Raw genomic sequence first — 6,913 nt, 5'->3', positions numbered from 1 at the left:
ATCTCTGTGTTGGGGCAAACAATTATGTGGACAAGATGAAAATCCTACAGTTGCCATGCATAAATGTGATTTCTCCTAATATCTCCCCATTGTCCTTACTGTGATTCACTGAGTCTAACAATCCTTCCTTCCTTCCTTCCAACAGGATAGGAAGTGACTTTGCTGCAGCTTTGAGACTACCACAGAGGACATGGCATCTCTGATCTTCCACTCCTGAGATTAGAATATAAATAGCCCTGTGGGAATAGGGGACTGGCTCAACCACTTCAGCCAGGGTGTTGTCTGCATGAGAGGAATATTTTCAGCATTCAGGCTGATTGATTAATGATGAGTGGCATATCTATGCTATCCTTTTTCCGTTAGATATATATCCATCTGTCATGTCAATGTCATCCTGCTTGGGAATTACAATCCAAGACTGGCCATATGAATGCACTCCCTAGAGATTTGGGCAGAAGAAGTAGTAGAGTTTACTCATACTGGCCCTGCAGTGGCAACATGACAGCTTAAGAGGAGGGCATGTTTGGAGATGCGGAAAAGGTATAAATCATGGCCTGGGTACAAGACAAGGCTGGTATCCTGGGATCAGGGAGAAAAATAGGGGTCAGCCAGGTCACCCCAGTGGTGTTATAAATCAGTAATGAAGAAAACTCTGAAATGGAGCATCTCTTTTCCTAGTAGAAAGAAAATGAAAGCAAATGCCAATAGAAAAGAAGTCAAAACCCTCCAAACACAGAGACAAATAGATGGAAAGAATCTGAGAGAAAATTGAAGACCAAGAAAGCTCCACCCAATCAAACAAGTTAAAACAATCCTGACCCCAACAGGGTCAGTAGTGTCAGAAGTAAGTCTTCATTCTGGTTCATCCAAGCTGGGAATAAATAAGCAACATAGCGACTGCTTTGGGAAGAAGGTTACAGTTTATTGAAGAAGCAGAAAGATGGTCCTTGCAGGAAAGAGCAGAGGAGAGGAAAGAGAAGTTGAGCACATGGGCAGTAGGTTTTTATACCCTCTCTAGCCTTGTTTGGAATAGTTTCCTGTTCCTGTGGCATGAACCTTGAGGCTGTTTCTGAGTGTTTGTCTAGGCCTTGATCTCTGTGGTTTAATCCTATTATCATATCCTGCTTCCCAGGTGATGAGGCTAATGACTCCTAGAGTTTGGGTGTGGTATGCAGATCTTCTCTTTGTCTTCTTGAGTGCTCTGGCTTCAATTCTCTGATGGTTTTACATCTGCATTTGTATGGGCCTAGCTCTTGCTTGGGGCAGAGAGATAGATTTGGGGCCAGGTTTGGTTTTAAAAAGTCCTTTTGAGGAAAAATATATTTTTCTGCCCTTTTAATATTTCCTTCTCTGGGCTAACTTCTCTCAGTAGGTACAGAATGTTGAGGATCAGAACTAAATTCTAGAAAAGGGGGGTCATGAGGGGGCAGTGGTGGGATTCAGCCAGTTCGCACCACTTCGCCAGAAACGGTAGCTAATTTTTTGTTGCCCAGGCCCAGAATGGACTTCCAGAAGTGGCATCCACACAGAGAACTCATAATTCACCTATTTGAATCCCACCACTGTGAGGGGGATGCAGTAATTTTTAACTTCCAACATCCTGGCACTCTTTGAGTGGCAGCATGTATCTTGGAAACAAAGCGCAGCCAGGCTAGTGCTGGAGGGGAATGGGAATGGATGAGAACTGCCTAAGAATTGGGAGCCGGGGGCAGTGAGGCTAGATTAGGAAGTTGAAAAATATTGGAAAAAGGCAGAAGCAATCCATACAGTACTTTTGCCCAGTAAATTGTATTGTGATGCCTCTGAAGTCAGTAGGGGTCTAGCTTTTATTGAAGGATATCTTTTTAAAAAGTATCCTACAAAAGGATGCAGCTGAATGGCAGCTCTTCTACAAGGATGTGCAGGGCAGGGCAGGGTATAGCAATTCCTGGATCCCAGTCCCCCCTCCCTCCCTCCCTCCCTCTGGGACTGCCCGCTTAGGCCTTTTCTTCTCACTTTTGCACACAAAAACATGACCTTCTGGCTCTTTTTATCTGCTTGCTCCTTCAGGGATGCTTGGAAACTCATTCACACCTGTCTCTGAAAAGCTTGGGAGGAAGTCAATGCTTCTGGCTTCGGCTATTAAGAAAAGTCCCTTGACTGAAAAACAAGCACGCTCTCCTGCCCCCTGCTGGTGAAAGGTAAGCAACTGGTATCCCTGCCCACTCCCTTCTTGACACCCTGACCTCCTTGCATTGAGACAAAACACGGGGCTGCCTCACCTGGCCTGGGGAAGGAAGAATGCTCACATTCCCATTGCCAGAAACTGATCCAGGAAGAACAGGGGCACCCCTTCAGCATCAAGCAAGAGAACTGGGAGCCCCATATGCATTAGTGCCGTGGTGGCAAACCCACGGCGCGGGTGCCGTGGTGGCAAACCCACGGCACGGGTGCCACAGGTGGCACACAGAGCCCTCTCTGTGGGCACGAGCGCCGTTGCCCCAGTCCTAGACCTTCAGCTGGGTTTTATAAAACCTTTTCACTTTAGGTCTCCAACGCCGTGTGCAAAAAAAAAAAAAAGTTCAATCAATCAATCAATCAATTTCAACTTCTTGCTGGAAAAAAAAAAGATCTCGCAAAGTCGGAATTGTTTGATTGAACTTTTTAGTCTCACCCAGTCTGCCATTACCACTGCAGCCATGCCCATCCAATGCGCCACACCCACCTGGCACACGACGATACATAAGTGGGTTTTGGGTTGCAGTTTGGGCACTCGATCTCTAAAAGGTTCACCATCACTGCATTAGTGGGTTGCAAAAATGAAGGCCTTACACCAGGGGTGACAAACTGCCGGTCCGCAGGCCAGATGCATCATCCGGAAGCCACGCCCACCCCATTGCCGGCAATGGCAAAACTGGCCCGATACGTTGCAATGTCATGTGACGTTGCAAGTTTGACATGTCTGCCTTACACAAGGGTCACCGTGGTCTTTCAATGAACAGATTATTGCGAGACTATTGATTCATGACCATGTGACTCTCTCTCTCTCTCTCTCTCTCTCTCTCTCTCCCTCCCTCCCTTTGTTTATATTCCAGTGCTTATGTCCAGCGATTGTGTTCGCATAAGTGATTAAGCTACAAGAACAGCCAACTACATTTTAGTTTAACGCCAACCCAATCCATGTGGTTAGTTTATGATTCAGCATGTTGTGCAAACCCAGAAAATCTCATTAATTCCCTACAATTATAATTAAGTTACCCCTGGGTAACAGAGCACTGCCATAGCCATCACTGTGGATTCCTTCTGATGCTCAAACTGTTTTCCAAAAATCTTAGCATCTGAGCAACTGTTACTGTGCATGGGATCTCAATTTCCCAAGCTTCTCCCATATGTAAATTTTTAGCGGAGCACAAGAATAACTGGTGGAGTGCCTCGTCCCACCACTCAGAAGCAGCATTTAGGGCCAAGGTGCCACTACCTGGAGTGGTTTAGGATTACTAGGAGACAGTGGACTCAGCATCAGCAAACATGGAAGCTCTTGAGAAGGTTGGAATCACAGCAAAGATTTGTCAGTCCAACACCACAAGGAAGAAGGGGCAGGAAAAAGACACCCAAGGAGAATGGATGAGCCAGAGCTATGTGTGGCAGTAAAAAAAAAAGAGAGAGAACCCAAGACTGATGGGAGACTCAAGGTTTCTGGAGGATATCAAGCCTGCAAAGAAGCATGCTTGGGCTTCAAGCTACAGAGTAAGCCAAGGTCAAGACTGGGCTGCCCTTAGACATGTGCTGTAGATAGCCAGAAAGGGTCAAGGAAGTGCCAATCCTGCCCTCGGTGTGCACCTGAGGAGCAATTGGATGTCACAGCCCTTTCCTGGTACTCTTTTTTTTTTTTTAATTGAAAATTTTTAAAAGTTTTTACAAAAAACAAAAAAGACAACAACAACAAAAAACAAAACAACCCTCACCCAACCCCTCCCAAACCACCCCCTCCATCCCCCCCGAGCTTCCCAGAGCTGAATATAGGCTTAATTAAAATTTTAAAAATCCTAAAAAAAAAGTTAAACAACTTATAAAATAATTAACAATAAGATATATATAAAACAAAAAAAAACATAAGCATTAAAAAGAAAAAGTGCTTAGAAAAGAAGAAAAAAGAAAGAAGAAAAGAGATTAAAAAAAGAAGAAAGAGAAAAAGTACAATCTATAAAATATCAAAGTTTATATACAAGTTATAAAAAGGCTAAATGGTATTTTTTTATATCCAATTTGTATTGTGTGAAATTTATCCATTTTTCCCATACAGCAAAAAATTTCTCTTGCGATTGCTCCTTTAAGAAAGCCGAAATCTTTGCCATTTCCGCCAGATAGGAAACTTTAAAAAGCCACTCTTGCAAGGTAGGCAAAGATTCCTTCTTCCAATATTGCCCTACTAACAGCCTTGCGGCTGTAATCAAATTCAACATCAATATAACCTCCTTAGCATCACAATCAGTAACAATACCTAACAAAAACAATTGTGGAGTGCTGGTACTCTTGACAATTCACAGGAGCTCTGATGGAAAAAGCTGCCTATGCGGAAAGCAGAAAATTCAAGCTTGGCCAGCTCCAGCAGAATGAATCCTGCCAGGCTAACCGACAATTCTGCTGGGAAGCCTGAGCAGTCCACACATACTTTTTTCTTCCTGCATCAGGTCAGGCAAGTCTTTTCTATTCTAAATCAAACCTTTCTTTCATAAAAGACACAGTGCTCATTTTGGACTGAGCGTGAAGGCAAGGAATCCAGCGCTTACTAAGTAGAGAACAGAGTTGCCTCTGAGCTATTCCATGTTTGTCTGCATCCCTGCTAGAAGAGGGCTAATAAATGTAATGGTCTCCTGGGTATCCTGGAGTAAAAAATGTTTTCTTTTACCGTATCTTCCTCAGGTATTTTTTCCCAATATATATATATGTGTGTGTGTGTGTGTGTGTGTGTGTGCCTTGTCCCTGTATCTACCATTCCCCTGTCCTCTTTTACTGTTTATCCACATTGCATCTGTACATTTAGGTTTTCACACACACACACACACACACACACACACACACACACACACACACATCATTGTGGTTAAGTTTTATTTGGTGGATTTCAGCTCAGTTCTCCACTTCATCAAGTGCATTCATTCTGTGTGAATCCACCCACATATTTGCAACCTTTCCAGTTTTGTATCTTTTGCTGGCTAGATAAATTGTCTCCCCTTTATAATCCAGGCTATAGCGGGGATGCCACGGATTGATTGACCTGAGCCAAAGTAGCCCTAGGTTTGTGCGGTTTGAATCAACTCCTATTTGGATGAAAAGAAAAAGAGCAGCTTCTGCTAATTTATGAACCATTCAAAGGATGGGATACTTTCACAAGCTGGCTTCAGTGTGGGCAAATTCTCAATAGAGGATGATATGAACGTGTCCTTTATTCTCTCAAGTCAGTTTTCCTAAAAGCCTTGTAGCTGCAAATGCATCCAGTAATATTTTTGGTAGCGAAAAGAGCGGGTGGAATGTAGTGGGAGATGATTTTAACACTTTTTCAAAGCCAGAGTGATGGTACCATCTGTTAGAGCTCTAGGTTAATTAATCTTCTTGCTCAGGCAAGGAAGTGAGGTGATAATGAGGCTTTCAAATTTTACCATTGGTTATGACAGATAGACTTAGACGGAAAAAAAATAAGGAAAATATGTGGAAGATTTCCTCCCAACTTCCATAGTTAACATAAGACTGCATTTCCAAAAGATGCAACTGGCTAAAGACGTTTAATTTTGGAAATGCTCAAGCTGTTTCAGAAGCTGATTAAAAAAAGACTTTGAGACTCTAGAAAGTTCAGAGAAGAATAACAAAGATAAGGGGTCCGGAAGCTAAACCATAAAACAAAAAAATTGAGGGAATTAGGTGTGTCTAGTCTAACAAAGAGAAGGACTGTAGGGTGACATGATAGTGGTCTTCCAGTACTTCAGGGGCAGTCAGAAAGAGGATCAACCTATTATCCAAAGCACCTGTGGCCAGGACAAAAAGTAATGGGGGGAAGATCATTAAAGTGAGATCTAACTAGAATGAAGGAGAAATTTCCTGACAGTGAGAACAATTAATCAGTGGAATGGCTTGCCTCTAGAACAGAGGTGTCAAACTGCTGTCCGTGGGCCAGACGCATCATCCAGAAGCCGCGCCCACCCCATTGCTGGCAATGGCAAAACCATCCAAATACGTTGTGCGACATCACGTGACATCGCAAGTTTGACATGTCTGCTCTAGAAGTTGTGGATGCTCCATCACTGGAGGTTTTCAAAAAGAGATTGGGCAACCATTTGGCAAGAATTGTATTGGGTTTCCTTCTTGAGCAGAGGGTTGGACTAGAAAATCTCCAACGTCCCTTCCAACCCTATTATTCTATTTCTATAAATGTAAGGCTCAGTATGGTTTTGGTGGAATTCCTCTGAGTTAACTATGTATTAAATTACAATCATGGCCTGTAAATACAACTGGATGTGTGAAAATGGTTTGTCTTATTTGTTTTTGATTCCCATGTCTTTTATAACAAATAACGTTTGATTATAAATACAGTAATAGAAGAAGATAGTGGGGATTTAACTATAGAGTCTTCTTGAGATTTATGGCTGTGCAATCAGTCATAATAAGCTGCAGATCAGTATTTATGGCTCTACCACTACAAATAACAAAACAAAGGTAACATTCTTGGGCGCTAGGACAATGGTTCTTCCTTCCAAGAACAGAATACAAATAAACTCCGTAGGATCTCAAACTGATACAGATCATTCAGTTAACTGCCTTAAAAGCCTAGGCATCTTATCATTCAGCCTTTCCTAAATTGATCAGTGTCCTCAGAATGCCTGGAAACATTAGGAATGAGATTCTGGATTCGGCGGTCCAAGTATCAGACGATGCTTCC

General features: G+C 42.8%; 1 long non-coding RNA gene across 1 annotated transcript; it reads left to right on the top strand.

The window, feature by feature from the left end:
• The first annotated feature begins 690 nt into the window (after nt 1-690).
• LOC120309369 lies at nt 691-3,638 on the top strand. Its single transcript, XR_005557072.1, has 3 exons — nt 691-844; nt 2,050-2,180; nt 3,075-3,638. It is a non-coding gene; the product is annotated as an uncharacterized LOC120309369 (long non-coding RNA).
• Nucleotides 3,639-6,913: the final 3,275 nt, after the last annotated feature.

Source organism: Crotalus tigris, unplaced genomic scaffold, assembly GCF_016545835.1.
Source record: "Crotalus tigris isolate CLP2741 ecotype Arizona unplaced genomic scaffold, ASM1654583v1 scf7180000018005.443694, whole genome shotgun sequence".
Classification (NCBI taxonomy): Eukaryota; Metazoa; Chordata; class Lepidosauria; order Squamata; family Viperidae; genus Crotalus; species Crotalus tigris.
This window is presented reverse-complemented; position numbering and strand designations above follow the sequence as displayed.